The sequence below is a fragment of the Chionomys nivalis genome, chromosome 12, assembly GCF_950005125.1.
Source record: "Chionomys nivalis chromosome 12, mChiNiv1.1, whole genome shotgun sequence".
Classification (NCBI taxonomy): Eukaryota; Metazoa; Chordata; class Mammalia; order Rodentia; family Cricetidae; genus Chionomys; species Chionomys nivalis.
In genome coordinates, this window is record NC_080097.1 from 36796388 (window position 1) to 36813741 (window position 17354).

At 41.4% G+C, this 17354-nt stretch overlaps 1 protein-coding gene across 2 annotated transcripts in view; it reads right to left on the minus strand.

Moving 5' to 3' along the window:
* The window catches only part of Enox1 (ecto-NOX disulfide-thiol exchanger 1), a 561234-nt gene that overhangs the window by 261519 nt on the left and 282361 nt on the right, over positions 1-17354 (minus strand). For both annotated transcript variants that reach the window (XM_057786570.1, XM_057786569.1), the window contains exon 4: positions 875-1016. The gene's annotated coding sequence lies outside the window, so the exon portion shown is untranslated. The remainder of the gene's footprint in view (positions 1-874; positions 1017-17354) is intronic.

Genomic DNA, 17354 nt, shown 5'->3' on the forward strand with positions numbered 1-17354 from the left:
GGAATAAACACCTTTGGGGGAAAGATGTGTCAGGCTGGGCAGTAGGGTGTGTCTTCTTGTTTGTTCTTTATTTAGTTTCTGTCGACTCCATGTTCCAGGCCTTACCCTATATATTCTGCTGCGTGTTCCAGCTATGAAAGACACAGGAACCAAATTCAGTCTTTGTCAGACAGCGTCTTCAAAATAAAAGGCTTTTATTTGGTGCTATTGCAGAGGCAAGCATACTTCCAGATGGAAGCTGTGCCCTGCCAGCAAGATTGCTCCTTGAGAGAGGAAAAGAACTGCTTTGCAAAATGCTAACACACACACACACACACACACACACACAGTTACACAAGCCTTCTTTATCATTCAAGAAACCTAAGGTGAGCACCTCTTGGTAGACAAAATAAGGACACTTGGTCCACTGAGAGTCTCCATTTAAAAGCGCCGTGGTGATCGCACTAGTTGATACCAGACAAATGCAGTTTTGATGTTTGATATTTCAAAGTGCATTTTATCCATAAGTACTGGCTGATTGAAATTATCTAGCAAAATCTGATGTATGGTCACACCTAATATAGACTAATGGAATCTATTCAGTTTAGGGTTTGTAAACCTAGACATAAAGATTGTTTACGGCCAATGTGGAACCTGCGCTATCCCTAGTGTCTCCGGGCACCACACAGAACATGCGATGATGGGGATGAGACGCCCCACAGCCTGTTTCCTTTTATTTATGTCTATCTCGTAGTTAAGTTAAAGCCTTAAAGCTTGTGCGTTATCTTCTTGCAGAGTTCTTTCTGAAAAGGATTACCAAGACATTTTTTTTTAGAAAAATCCCTTAAAATTAACAATATCGCTGGTAATAAAAATGGAAATAAATGACACAAACCTTACAGCGGCCTGCAGAGAAGAAGATGGATATCTGTCCTTCCAGGCCTTGATTGAAACAACGTGTTCATAAAAGTGTTTTATGGAAGCTGTTCAAAGGAGGTCCCACAGAAGACAGTATGGCTCTGACATGCCAGATGTTTCTGGAAGCAAAGAAAGTGCACTGTTAGGGAATGTTTGCAGCACCGGTACCATCTGCCAGTCCCGCCAGGTCTCCATGCTCGAAAGTACATGTGGTGGCTTGGATGTCATTGGTCCCTATAGACTCACAGCGAGTGACACTAGTAGGCGTGGCTTTGTCGGAGTAGGCGTGGCCTTGTTGGAGGAGGTGTATTACTGTGGGGGCTTTGCAGTCTCCTACATGCTCAAGCCACGCCCAGTGTCTCGGACCACTTTCCGCTGCCCACAAGTCGAATTGTAAGACTCTGAGCTCCTTCTCTAGCACCATGTCTGCGTCTGCGCCAGCAAGTCGCACCCTGATGATAATGGACTCAAGTTCTCAAACTGTAAATGAGCCCCAGTTAAATGTTTCCTTATAAGAGTAGCCATGGTCATGGCGTCTCTTCACAGTAATAGAAACACTAATTAATGTTTTTAATGTTATTAATTTCTATCAATTTTGTATCCAAATCATTTGACTCATAAATGGCGAGGTGAGACATGGACCGTTCAGCATTGTATTCAGAAACTGCAAACGTCAAGAGTATTTTATAAACAATCCTGCTTCTCCACTCCCCCATCTCATTGAGCTCAGACCAAGAGGCCTTGGGCGGGCTCTGAGCACCAGAACAGCATCACTTGCTTCCCAGATATCTACAGACATCGGTTTGGGCGGGGCCTTCATATGGAGGGCGGGGGTGGGGGACGGCCACCCTGCACTGCCGGGGTGAACACCTGACAGGCATCTTGCTGAGCTCAGGATGAAGTTCTGTTCCTACTAAAACCCACGGGGTTTCAGGCTGGTTCTTCCTCTCATTTCATGGTGTAGCCTAGGAGATTGAGAGATCCGTTTCATAAACACAACTGATGAGAAACACATAACCTCCAGAGATAGCAAGTTCAAATACTACTAAATTAATTATGAAATTGTGCTTCCTAATTTGCTTTAGGTTTACATCAAATATTGTCTTATTCTGTTTGGCCCTGTGAAAAGCAGGCTTAAGTAAGGCAGCTTTTCCCTCCAACTCTCTTTCCTAAAAAAACAAAGAGAGTTCCTTGGAAACCAGGCAGCTCCCTGGCGTGACAGTGCGGTGTGTGTGCTCTGCTATGCCACTGATGGCGAGACGCACTTCTCACGTCCGCGGGCCCCTCTACAGCACTCACAGTTCCCTTCGTGTGACATTGGGAATTGAGTCTCCGTCCTCAGAGGATGCCCTGAGAGAACTGGGCACGTGGATATGGCCACCTGAATGACTGATGGAGCCCGGTAAAGTGTAACAGGGATCTTTCTAGATGTTTATTTTCATTTTCAGCCAATTAACAGCACGGTTCTGGAAGCAGCACGGCCTCACAGTCTGCCTACTGCCAGCTGTCCTCATACCCACTGAAGCTGTCCTCATACCCACTGAAGCTGTCCTATCTCAGGGCAGGTCCAGCCATTGAACACTTCAGAACCTTTCCAAGTCTTCAATGCCATGGGCTTTTGTCTGTCTTGGAACCTTTACCTCATTTGCACTGCACTTGGTAAGTACTGCAAAAAGGCTAGAAAATGATCTAGGAGCTAGATCATCACACGTAACTGTTAAAATTTTTTAATTTTATATTTGGCATTGAAACTTGAGTCACATATAAACAGACAGCAGGAAATGGCTGGAAAGTTGATGGCGAGTACATGGGGAAGAAAAGAGACTAGGGAGACCCAGAGGGAGTCCAGCTCTACAAGAAAGAAGAGGAGCTTGAGAGAGAACAGGAGGGAAGGAACAGAGAAACTAAGTTACGGGCATGCACTTTAAACAGAGGACAGTGGCTTACCACCTTTTTCTTTCTTTATTGCCATTCTGACACAATCGAGCACTCAAATTCAAAGTAATGTGCATGTCTGCTTACCAAAAATCCCAACCGTACTCGCTTAGCGGCTACACGCCGGAGATGTATGAGTCAATTAAGAAGTTAAAAATTTCAAGAAAAATGGAAACAGTACGACTGTCCTTCCTCTGCCCCTGAAAACTTACTATCTCATAGAGGAACACAACCGGTAAGACGTTGGTACTAATGAGAATGAGATGTGGAATTCGACTTTCTGGAGAGTTCCTGTTCATCACACACTAGCTGTGTGACAATGGCCATGGAGCTCAAACTCTGCCACGTCGTTTCTCCCACACAGCCCTTCCTGGAAGGTCATTTTGAGCATTAAGCAAGATCTCCACATAAATAGTAAGGGGAGAACTTACTGAAGCCGGGGCACTGTTATTGGACAGGATAATGATGTTTGGTGTCCTCAGAGGGCTTGAGGTTCCCTCTGTCAGGGATAAGAGGAGCCAAAAAGGTTCGGTAAGGAAAACAACAGTCATGACGAATGCTATGAACCAGACATGATAAAGTTCTATATGTCAGATGTTACCGGAAAATTAGGGACTTTACAAGAAAGCAGGTCCATGAATTCTGACATCATTTTCTTTGCCACCACGGAAACAGAATGGAGCCAAGGAGAACGTGCATGCCTTCTGCTAAGGGACACAATATCCTGCAGGGTCCTGCTTAATTCAGCAGTAATTCAAACTGACACTGTGGTTCTTAATGGAAACTGGCAGGCTCTAGACAGGCCGTTTTTAAACTTAGGCTCAGATTTAAATCATAAGACTTGTGACTCAGATCTTCAATGTGATTTTTAATAGGTATTGTTCAAGAAAATGTGGTTGTCACTGTAGAGAGAAAGCACATGCTCTTGTACTCTGGGAAGCAGAATACAATGCGCTCTATTGCAACAAGCACGGAGCCGGGTGACTGAGGCTGCGATTCACCAGATGTAAGGGAAACTAAGACATTTGAAAGCCTGATGATTTCTCTCATAGTCTTACTTTACAGACGGGCTGGAGGTACTACTTACGGTTCCAAAGCTAGAGGTGGGGCTTTGGACTTCTCATTCATAAGCAAGTTTTGATTATCTCCTCTATTGCCTTTTTTTATGTTAAATATTTAACTAAATGTTTAATGCCGATGCCAATCCAAAATTGACTGTAAATGAAAGAGTAAGACGCCCGCCCTTTACTTTGTCATTACTTTAGAGTTTCCAATCAAGACAGCTAACTCACTCCAGATCAGGGGTTCTCAACCTTCCTACCATGACGACCCTTGAAAAGCAGTTCCTCATCTTGTGGTGACGCCCAACCATAAAATTATTTCATTGCTACTTCATAACTGTAGTTTTTGTACTGTTATGAATCATACTATAAATGTCTGATGTGCAGAGTATCTGATATGTGGCCCTCAAAGGAGTCGTGACTTCCAAGTTGAGACCCGCTGCTCCAGACCATTAAAATCTGATGACTTTTCCCTGAGTCATGCAATTCCAGTTCCTTCTTATTGGAGGAGGGTCATGTTTCTATCTGTTGCTTTCATTGGTTAATTAATAAAGAAACTGATTGGCCTCTGATAGGGTAGAATTTAGATAGGCGGAGTAAACAGAACAGAATGCTGGGAGAAAGAAGCCGAGTCAGGAGTCGCCATGATTCTCTCACTCCAGACAGACACAGGTTAAGATCTTTCTTGGTAAGCCAGCTCGTGGTGCTACATAGAATATTAGAAATGGGTTAGATCAATATGTAAGAGCTAGCCAATAAGAGGCTGGAACTAATGGGCCAGGCAGTACTTAAAAGAATACAGTTTCCGTGTAATTATTTCGGGGCATAAGCTAGCCATGTGGGCGGTCGGGTGCCGGGGATGCAGCCCGCCGCTCCATATTTCAACACCTTCTAGCTCTGTGTCCTTGCCCCAAACCAAGCATGAGTGTAGACTGTTTGTTTGTACTAGGAAAAGACTCTTCCCTTTTCTGTCTGTCTGGAAGCTATAAGTGGGTCACATAGCAAGTCTGGAACTAGCATTGATTGCTTGCACGGCTCTATCCTTATGTGTCTCATCACTATTGCAACTGTGGGCTAGGCTGATGGAGGAAGGTCATTGGTTAAATAATAAAGAAACTGCTTGCCCCTCATAGGTTAGAACATAGGTGGGTGGAGTAAACAGAACAGAATGCTGGGAGGAAGAGGAAGTGAGCTCAGACTTGATAGCTCTCCTCTCTGGGGCAGATGCGATGAAGCTCCGACCCAGGATGGACATAGGCTAGAATCTTCCTGGTAAGCGCACCTTGGGGTGCTACACACATTATTAGAAATGGGCTAGTCCAGGTGCGAGAGTTAGCCGAGAAGAGGCTAGATATAATGGGCCAAGCAGTGTTTAAAAGAATACAGTTTGTGAGTTGTTATTTCGGGGCATAAGCTAGCCAGGCGACCAGGAGCTGGGGCGGCAGGAACACAGCCAGTAGACCAGACTGTCCTTGAATTCTCAGAATTCCACACCAGGAAGTCACAGAGTTCAACTCCGAGGTGAATCTACCTCTGCCTCCCAAATGTTGGAATTAAAGGTGTGTACTACCACACCCAACTACTCTCTTTCTTCCTTTTTCACTTTTTAAGAACTTTAACTTTTAGCCTTCATATATTTTTAAACACACTGTAAATCATTTAAAGGTTTTCTTTGTCTTTGAATCTTTCTTTACTGTTTCTCTCTTTTTCTGACCACATGAGTCTTTAATTTACCAAGCAATATCAGTAGGACTAAAGCCATGGCTTTGATGGCTGGATCCAGCCCATTCCTTAGGTTTCCAGCCTCATGGCAGAGGTACCGGCGGCTGTAGCCATCTTTATCGCCACAACTCCGTGACGTTTCAAGGTCCCTGCCAGCAAGCAAGCTGCAGCATTCTGCTCACAGACCACACTCGGCCTGCCTGTCTGAAAGAGTCAGAGTATTCCCTGGCAGTACAGACCAGAACGCCAGCATTTTAAAACAACACAACTTTTTTCCTGCTACAGCTGAAAACAAACAAGCATGCAGTCAGCTTTTATCAATACCATTTAAGTGTTTCGTGGCAGGACCTCTTAAAAGAGCTGCAAGCATTCCAGCTAAAGCTGAGTCAGTAAGCCTCTCTTAGATGAGAGTGCTTGCTTGCCTCTAACAAGCAGAGCAGACCCAAGAAATTGCTGCTACCACATCGGGCGCCATTTTGTAGTAGGAGCTGCAGGCTGTGTTCCTGCCGCCCCAGCTCCTGGTCGTCTGGCTAGCATATGCCCCGAAATAACAACACACAAACTGTATTCTTTTAAACACTGCTTGGTCCATTATATCTAGCCTCTTCTCGGCTAACTCTCGCACCTGGACTAGCCCCTTTCTAATAATGTGTGTAGCACCCCAAGGTGCGCTTACCAGGAAGATTCTAGCCTATGTCCATCCTGGGTCAGAGCTTCATTGCATCTGCCCCAGAGAGGAGAGCTATAGAGTCTGAGCTCACTTCCTCTTCCTCCCAGCATTCTGTTCTGTTTACTACACCCACCTATGTTCTAACCTATGAGGGCCAAGCAGTTTCTTTATTATTTAACCAATGACCTTCCTCTATCACTAGGCCTCTTGGTTACCTCAGAACTGGATATAAGAAAATGGAGCAGTGACAATTCTCTTGCTCTGCTAACATTGCTGCCAGGTTGTAAACAATCTTCTGAAGAGGTCCCTTTGGAAAGCAACTGAGGGAAGTTTCTACGCCAGCAGTCAGCTTCCTCAGTAGAGAAGACTACGGCCTTGGCATTTGATTGCTTGACTAAAGCTTTGTAGGAAAACGAAGCTAGGAGGATGAGCCAAGGCATAACCAAATTTCTGTGACATCTGTGCTCAGGTATGTGGTCCAACATCTCCCTAGAAACTGTGAAAGTATTTTTAGATGAAAATAATGTTGTAGGTAGTAGATAATGAATAAGGACCCTGTATTCTGTAACATGGACATCCCTACAGAGAAAACATCTGAGGATCCCATGAAGATGGCATCATTTGTTTGCAAATTCAATCTACAATACTAAGTCTTCCCCGGAGTTCCAGTCTTCCAGATCATATGTGCTAAAGCTTCACAATAAATCCTTGTCTTTACTTGTATGCATTGTGCACATGTGTGAACTCAGGGGCGTGTGTTTGTGCACATGCACGCACACACGTGCGTGTGTACGCATGCACGCACGCGCACGCACACACACACACACACACACTCCATATGCTCTTTTCTCTGTTTTTCTGGAGGGCCCTTACTGTTTGAGACCAGGTCCCCCGGTGAGATAGTCCAACAGAATCTCCGTCTTTCTCTACAGACACACTCAGAGTTGAGAAGGAGATTATTAGGGGAGCAGATTAGATCGTGACAGAGGTTTTATGATTGAGGAAGCCCTAGTGTGGCTCAGTTCAAGTTGCAGTTCTTAGAACCAACCAGGGATGGTGTAACTTGCAACATCAGATCAGTGGTCAGAGACTGTGGGGCCACGGTATGGCTCCTATAGCATGTGGGGCTCCAAGATCCACATGCAGAAAGAAAACGGTATCCTAGGTCCCAGGAAGAGAACAAGAATCGGCCCTTGCTGTGCACTCTTGTTCCATCTGGGTCCCAGTTCCAGGATGCTGTCTACCAACACAGGGAAAGACCGTCTCATCTCAGCCTGCTGACTCGAAAACTATGCTTTTCCAGAACCATCCTTACAGACACCAGCACCAATCCAATCATTCTAGATAAATGTCAAACAAACTAAGTTTTTCTTTCCATAGAAGAGGGAAAGATTCAGTGCCTACTGGGACATTAAACTAACATTTTTACCAGCTACCTATATAACCTTATTCCAACCAAAAATGATATCCCAAAGCAACTCACAGTAGTCAAAATTTACTATACTGACACAAGAACACAAGGATACTAAAACACACACACACACACAGAGAGAGAGAGAGAGAGAGAGACAGACAGACAGACAGAGAGAGACAGACAGACAGAGACAGAGTTTAACATGCTGAAGTATATCTACTTGTTAACTTTCAAATGTGGTAGGCTTCAAGCTCTTTTAAAATTGAGAATACATGCATAATGGTTACAAATACATCCATAGCACTCAGGACAGTCCTAAGTGCTCAGTACATATCTGCTTAGTCAAATTTAAAAACGTGAGAAAGTGATAAACTTGGTTATTAGCATCATTTAACATAACCATAAAAAGGACAATTTTCCAGATTAACTTCATATACAATTTCAAATCTCTTCAAGAAGGATACAGACGGGTGTCAAAATTGTCAGATGGTGCAAACGTTACATCTGAATAGTGAAGAAGTACGGATAACAGGAAAACACGCTGGAGACCAGAGTGGGAACTATTTTTGTAGTTGGAGAACATGATTAATATAAATGCTAGCATAACAACGTTGAGAATTTGTAGAGTAGCCTGGGATAAATTAGAAGTACTTTTCCATCAGCCAGATTGTGAATGGGGCGTGAAGACAAATGTTACATCAATATTGTGAATAATCAGGGAAAGACTCTTGAGTGAATTAAGAACCAGCAGTAGGAATATACAGGGGGCGGCGAGGGACAGAAAATGGAGAGAATAAATTTCAGCAGCTAGAGGAAATGAAAAATGAAAATAAACAGTAGTCCAAAAGCATAGCAGCATTTTGAGTGGACGAATGGGGAAGTGGTTAAGAATGCAGACAAAATGTGAAGTAAAGAGCAGATTGTGGTGTGTCTGTATTCCCAAGCAAAGGAAGTAAGAGTGGCTGTGGGCGGGGCAATGCTGATTGCTTAGGAATACTGAAAAATCCAGGTTTGGTAAGTACTTCTCCAATGAGTTAAGAATATCAAAGCCAGATCAACATTTTAACTGGTCTATAAATGACACACAGTCAAACACACTATCCTAAGCACATAGTTCATAAGTCTTGTCAAGTGAATGACCCCAAGTAACATTAGGGCAGCCATGATAAAAAGCATCTCCATTACTTCTGGTGGTCCCTTCTAGACTACACACATACGCAGTAGTCCACTGTATGAACGTACCATAATTTTTTTCACATCCTCATCTCTGTTTCTATTTTTTAATAATAGCACTTAGGTTGGTCCAGTATTTGGTTATTATGATTAAAAAGTGACTATCAACATTCTTATTCAAGAAGTTATATCTCTGAGTTCGAGGCCAGCCTGGTCTACAAGAGCTAGTTCCGGGATAGGCACCAAAGCTACAGAGAAACCCTGTCTCGAAAAACCAAAAAAAAAAAAAAAAAAAAAGAAGTTATAGTTTCCCTTTGGTTTTATGTGGGTATTTTCTTCTGTTTGCATGTCTGTGCACCGCATGCATGCAGTGCCTGAGGAGGTCAAAAGAGGGTGTCAGATCCACTGGGACTGGAGTCTAGACAGTGTGTGCTTCCATATCAGTGCTAGAACTGAACCAGGGGTCTCTGGAAGAGCAGTCAGGATTCTTAACTGCCAGTTCATCTCTCCAAACTCAGGCTTTATATTTTTATATAAGGCTACGATAGCTTGAATGAAAATGGCCCCATAGGCTCATAAATGTGAATGTTCAGTCACCAGTTAATGGAACTGTTTGGGAAGGATCAGGTGTGGCCATGTTGGAGGAGGTGTGCCACAGGGAGGGGGTTTTGGAGATTGTAAAGAGCCATGCAAGGCTGAGTCTCTCTCTCCACTCTCTCCCTCCCCTTTTGCGCTTTCTCTCTCTCTCTCTCTCTCTCTCTCTCTGTCTCTCTCTCTCTCTCTCCCTGCTGCCTGTGGATCAGTACGGACCTCTCAGCACCTCCCCCATGCATGCCGCCATGCTTCCTGACCTGATGATCACACTCACCCTCTGAAACTGTAAGCCAGCACTCAAGTAAATGCTTCCCTTTACTAGCTGTCTTGGTCACGGTGTCTCTTCACAGCAACGGAACAGTAACTAAGACAAGGACTGTGGATGCTTTCATTTTTTAAAAGTCTATAACTAGGTCTGAGAATGCTCAGCCATGGTGAAGGTTCGTGTTTAAGTTCATAAAGAATTAGAAAATTTCTAAAAGATGCTATAATATTTTATACCCTTACTAGCATAGAAAAAGTATTAGGACATGATAGTTAACATTTGGTATCTGATAGTTGTAGCAGCTCTGAAAAGAGAACTCCTACTTCAATTTACAGTTCCCTGTTGACTGATAGCATTATTACATTTTCAAATGCTTATTGAACTCTCTTATATCTTCTTTGATGAAGGATGTGTTTAAGCAATTTACACATTGATGAAATTTTGCTGTTAGGAGTTGAACCCGAGGCCTCTCTCACTAACATACACCCTAGTCATTTTCTTTTTTTTTTTAATTTTGAGACAAGGTCTCATGAAGTTAGCCAGGCAGAACATAAATTTTCTCTGCAGCTCAGGTACATCTTGAACTCATGATGCTCCTGCCTCAGGGGTTTCCAAGTAGTTAGTAAGTATTACAGGCTTGTTCCACCAAATCTACCTTCTTTGTTTCCTTTTCATTGAGATGTGAAAATTGTTTATACAGTTTGTGTTTGATTTTTTCTTCTAATTTGTGTACAGCAGATTAAGATTCCACTCTGTGTCTGGACCATGAACAATGCTTTCACTGAGGAATTTGCATGTTTGTTAAATTTAGGTTATTGGCACTTTTTCTCATACACTGTATTCTAATGAATAATTACTGTCATTCTAAGATATTCTGTTTATTTTTTAAGGTTTAGAGTTTCTACTTTGATGTAAAGTTTTATTAAAAATTTGGGGCTATTTTTTTGTATGGAATGGGGTGGGTATTATTTCCTTTGTTTCAATATAATCAATGAAGAACAGTAACTGTTTCTTGTGAGTCTGACTTAAGCCAGGAAGCGACATTTGTTGTCTTTGTTACAAATCAGTTGACGGTACACATTTGTCTATGTCCTGATAATCTATTCCTTCTACCGACTCATTCCAAACCCATTCTTCAGAATGTTAGCACCCCTGGTATTTTATATATATATATATAAATATGTATGTATATATATGTATGTATGTATGTATTTTTTTGAAAAAAATCAACTAGATAAAAGTCTTCACTGTACAATATGATTAATTATGATTAATTATTTATTTGCCTTCTTAAATCTTTCATACATTTACAAAATGATTTTCAGTATTTTGCACTTTTTAAGCCTATTACCAAGTATATAGTTTTGATACAAAAATAAACGCTATTATTTGTAGTTTTACTTAATAATTTTTGAGTGTGCAGAGATAGAATTGATATTTTATGCTGTTTTTGACTCCTGAGACCTTTCTAAGTTCAACAAAATTTTTTCACCTCAAGCAGAATTTTTTGGACTTCTTGAGATGTCATATGTAAATTTATGAACATTTTCTACGTGATATACGCTGGCAGTTTTACAGCTCCTGCTTCTTACTTGCATGCTTTCTCTTCCTTTTACTTGCCTTATTGCGTAGGGTCAGACCTTCACTAAGCATCATTTAAAAACAGCCAGAGGAGGGCTCGTGCCTTTCATTGATTTTGGAAGAAAGTATGTCATTGTCATGGCTTGTTTTTCACTGGCTTCCTCTGGTCAAACTAAGGAAGGTCTTTTGTACTTTATGTTTCAGCTTCTACATAATTATGTATTAAAATTTAAGAGTGCTGTCTTTGAGTCTACTTATGATAGTCAGATAATTTGTATACCTCATCACACTAATAAAATTATTATTTAGCATTGATATTTAATAGCCAAATTTTAAAGTATATATGTTGATATACTTGAAATAATCACGATGTATTATCCTTTTTATGTCCCTGTTGTGACTGGAGCTACATCTTGGGGTGAATCAGCTCTGTGTCTATAATCATGAGGAACATCAATGTGAGATTTTGTTAGATCACAAACAGGACTCTGTTATGGTGATCTAAAAGAATATTACATTCAATTAGCATATGTCAATGTTAATTCTTCACATCCTAGAAGTTTTCTTATTGCAGTTTATGTTCCCTAGTTCTATACTCTGAATACATATTTTATTCTTTAAAAATGTTCTAAAAGTACTATCTCTGCTTATATCTGAATTAGCTTGAAATTAGTATAATTTATTTCATAAACACTAGAATAATTTCCCCAACTTCTGCACAGTGCATCTGTCCTGGAATCCTCTCTGTAGGAATAATTTCCCTTACTAATTCAACTTATTTTAAAAATACAGAATTATTCTCATTTTCTACTTCTTTTATCAATTTTAGTTAATTTTATCTTACTAAAAGAAAAATTTGTCTATTGCATCGGAGATGGTTTTATAATACAGCCTCCTACATGCAGTAGCAACTGTCTCCCCACTGCCTTCTCATTGCCAGTTCACCTGACCAGACACCACGTTCCTGGGCCCCTTTCGTCAGGCGCTAAGTCACACCTTGCCTTTCCTTCACCGAGAACTCCAGCCTCTACGATTCACTCTTTGTCTACCATGTATGTTTTATTATCTTCCCTTAGTTTATTTTATCTTTGAGAAAGGCCTAACAGGACCTTTGATGGCAGAAATTATATCCTAAATTTCAATGTTCTCCACTGCATCGAACATAGTCTTTTAACACTCAATAAATATTTATGGGATTATTGATTTGCCTACTCTGTGGGTTAGTTTAACATTAATTATGGATTGGTGACATTAAATATGGATAGGTTTGAGGGAACCTATAGTGAATAGAGGCATGAGAGTGTTAAAAATATAAACAATAAAATCTGGGGTTGAGTTATCAAAAGTCACAGGAGCCCGGCTCAAAGGTCTTCCAGGGGCCACACTGCAACAATTGGAGATTAAATATAGCAATACTATGAGAGTATAGAAATAAATAATAAATCTATAATAAATAATAAGAACCAACACCTAAATTATAATGAATAAACTTAAACAGTTAGATGGGGGCTTTAAAAACAATTAAATCAAGCAGAAAAAAAAATACATTTGCGGACACATCAGTTTAAGTTGTTCAGATGTGAGGCATTACCGGGGAAACCGGCATGCATTACAGAAAACTCAAAATAGAGAAAATAATATGGAAGGCTTAAAAATGGCTGAAAACCACTCAAATTTGAACATAAAACACAGTATTAAAGTAATTAAACTGTCAAAAGCCAAGCAAGGAATTTTAAAAGCAGTGGGAGGAAATCAACTCGTCACATCAGAGTGCACTTCCTTAAGGCTGTCAGCAAGGCTGGTGCCTAGAAACGAATATGAAGATGGAGTCAATGTGATTAAAAAAAAGGAAAAAAGAAAAAGCTGTCACCAAGAATGACCATCCTGGAAAAAAAAAAATCCATTAGAACTGAATGAGAGAGAAAAACATTTCAAGGCAAATAGAGAGAAAGGGATTTTCTACCACCAGACCTTCCTGACAAAGAGCTGTAAAGGGAGATCTTGAAGGACAGCAGACTGCAAAATGAAAGAATATGAAAGCGGGCATTTTACTGGCAAATGCAAACACAGATGAATACAAAATAATCCAGACTGCGAGGGTGGCACATAAATCACAAGCAACACTAATGCTAGTGTGCAAAGCTAAAGGGCTAAGAATAAACACACAATATATGTTAGTGGACGCCCTGGGAGAGAAGTAAATTTATATATTAATAACCAAGTGTATGTGCCTAAGAAAAGCATTTTTATATGTGATTGAAAATGAAAATAATTATCTTAAAATAGACTCTCACCAGGTCTTATGCAAATCTCAGGTTAATCGCAGAGAAAAGAAAATACACAAGACTGATACACATACCAAAATAAAAAAAACTCAACAAAGGAAGATAGCAAAAGCGGAAGAAAGGACTATAAACCAGGCTGAAACGGCAAAATAGCAGTAATTCTTTATTTAGCAATAAATAATAGCAATAGTTACTTTAAATATAGATGGATCTGATTCATCAATAAAATATTCAGAAGCTGAAGACACACAGGCACAATCCAACCATATCCCCAACAGAGACTAAAGTTCACAACACATAGGAAGTATAAGTAGGCCAGGAGAAGAGTAGTTGGAACGGGCAGAGGTGGACAGCCTCTTTATCAGTAAAGGCTATTAAGGGTTAAAAATAATTGGCAAGAGATAAAGATTGTTGCACAATAATAAAAGGGTTAATGTGATGGGACAACACAGTAGTAATTTATTTATAATTTAATCTTTAGAATATACCTATAGATAGAACATTAAAGTCTCCGTATAAAGATAAAAATACAGTGTGGATTAAGTCACCCTTCATAATGTAAAGGGAAAGCAGAAGATACTGAAAGAAGAACAAGCTACAGAAAGAGTAAATGATACAGCTAGAGTGTGCCCACTCGAATCCATGTGTTGAGACACAAGCCTGCCCTGCTGAGAAGCTTTAAAAGCTGGAGCCTTTCAGGAAGGATGTCAGAAGAGCTTCCCCATTACACAGCGCAACAGCGACTTCTCACAGATGTGGAGGGAGCTAGCGCAGGCCCAGTTTGCGCTCCAGGAATGGATACATGCAAAGGTTTTCTCTTTTTCCTTTGCCATATATGCAAGAGTTCTGCTGTCTGACTCAATCCATGGGACGGTGTCTGGGCCTCACTAGACACTGAATCAGCTGCTGTCCTGATCATTTTCACCCTCCAGAATGATTTGTGAAACACGTGTGGGTTTTCTGTTTGTTTGTTTGTTTTGGTTTGTTTTGTTTTTTTCGGAGACAGGGTTTCTCTGTAGCTTTCGAACCTGTCCTGGAACTAGCTCTTGTAGACCAGGCTCATCTCGAACTCACAGAGATCCGCCAGCCTCTGTCTCCCGAGTGCCGGGATTAAAGGTGTGCGCCACCACTGCCCAGCCCCTAAATGTCTGTGTTTTACAAATAACTCGGCATCAGGCATTTTGTTACAGTGCACAAGGAAACCAAGATGGGAATATTCTTACATTATAACGAAACCACTCTTCTCTAATTGAAGAAAGGAGATAACACGTTGTTAGTTAGGTCTCTACTTAAAAAATATCTAAAATAGCCAGCATATAGCAGGGAAAACAGTTGTTTCGGGGCAAGGACATGAGATTTCTAATCCTTGGTCACTTGGCCCCACTGGTGTTTTGGCAGGAAGGACATGTTTTGTCTGAGAGGACAGAGGATGTGTGGTAGATTGAGGTATTCATCTCATGTTGGCTGGGCAGTGACGCATACAGTAGCAAGGGTCTGAGGTCCCCATACTGTCTTCCAGTGACCACAGCCTCAATAACTTAACTTCCTACCACTAGGCGCCACCTCCCAAAGGTTCTATGGCCTACTAGTGATGCCATGCTGAAGACAGTGGATCTCAGAAAAACACTCCAGATTGAAACTACAGCAATGTCTTAATGTAAAGGACGGAGATAACCAGAAAGAACTAAAAGTCACACTATATTTCAAAGTTAGATCCTGATCCACCACGTATGAAATCAACAGAAAACAATGAACCCAGATCAAGCAAGAAATTATGATCACACACGCATATGTGTGTATGTGTATGCACGCACATGTGATGAGCTAACCTAGCAATATTTTGGAAGCTATAAGTGGTTAACAAAAATGCAAATCTAGAAATAATTAAAACAATTATAGGTTTTTCTCTGGGTAAATAAATCTGGAGGGGGAGCTAATAGAGTTTTTATTGTAAGCCCTCTTTTTTAATTTCTAAAAGCATTTACATATGTGCTGCTGATATAAATAGACACAAAATATTTATTCACATGAACATAAGTCCGCCAGGAAATCTTCCAGCTAGGTTTATGCTTCATAATGTAACCCTCACCATTTACATAAGGTCCTGCTGGCAATTCATAAATGAAAACATACCATTTTAAACGTCACACAGAGGTATCTATAGATCCTGCCCCGCTGCAGGAGTGTTACAGGAACACTTTAGGAAGAGGACAGCCTGTTTCAAGGGCTATTAGTTCTTACGGATAAAGAAATGGTAAGATAGTTTTACAAATTCTAGGAAGTGAGTAATTCTGTCCTAGAATGTGATAGCACCCAACATGAATCTCTTTGCTTATTAAAACAGCATCGGGAGACTGTTGACATTGGGGCCGGCCTGAAATAGCCCGAGCCTGCACTTCACTTCCTGCGTGACTCCAACGAACCAGATGACAAACCACCAGGAGCTGCCTGTGAGTCACATCCCAGTTTCACACACGTGTGCCCAGCACCTCACTATTGATCACGATGTAGCTGAAATGACATTAGGAAGAGCAGGCTTCCACGGAATTACACCATTTCAAGCTGGGTTACCACGGTTGCAATGCATGAATTGGACTTGCTGGAGTTGGTGGCTGCTAAATCCACACTCCAGGCTCGGGAAGGACGAGTGAGGTGGAAAACTTTAAAGAAGAGGCAAATGTCAAACGACGGAGGACTGTAGAGTCTTCGGGTGGCATTCTCAGTCGTTTTCTGTCTTCCTCTGCTGTGTGTTTAAACAGTTTAAATGACAAGTCTCCCTGGTGTCATCTGATATGGGAAAATAAATGAATTTCAATACTCTACATCCCGCAGCGGCTTCGAAGGCAGATGTGCCCTTACTTGTGCTGAAGAAAGGGAAAAAACATCTGGGCTTCTTCCACATGCCCTGTTTTCCTTCATTAGAACTCAGTAGCACCTTAGAGGGCTGCAGAATATGTCCTCAAGGTTGGGCAGGACTACAACTACATAGCTACTACTTTGTGAGGTGTTTTGTTTGGTTCTACAAAAACTCGGCCTCAGAAAGTTCTACTGGTGGTAATGACTTCAGCCCTCTGTCAGAAGTCATGACTGAATAGATGTATCTGTGCCTGCGCAGACCTCACTTGGAGAAGGACGTCACTGAACCAGTTTCACAAGAGATAACACTTGGGAGGATGAGACAGTGACTTCTCCTTGTCCTGTCAGGTTAAAACCCGAGCTAACAGCACCCACAGGTCATCCTGCGTGATCTTTTACAGGCTTTCTAGGGTTGGCAGAGACCGAGGCTTTGCTTCCCTCTCCATCCTGCACTCAGATGTAGTGACAGTTGCTACTGGCACTATAGTTAGCATGCAATGCTTTTTTTTAGAGGCTCCAGGAGAGTTGTATGCGGAGTCCTTTACTACTGAGTCCAAAAGTCTAGAAGACTGACATTCATTAAGATCTTGTCGTTTTTTTAGAAATAAAATGAATGACAGCTTCCTAATTCTGTTGTGACAAGTCCGGATGAAAGTGCTTTGCACATCTAAAACCTTTGACCTCGCAATGCTCTTTTGTCTTCCGGATCCCTGTTGGGCCAGCACCTAAGAACTTCCACAGAGTCATTTGAATCAAATGCTGGATCTTAAGTCACACTCCCTTCCAGATGAGATGTGAAACACTGGAATTGTACAGAGTTCAAACTCAAGAGCCTGATTCAGAACCCAGCCCTACAGCTGACTTCCCTGGTAAATGATTGTAACATTGTTTACTCTCTTCA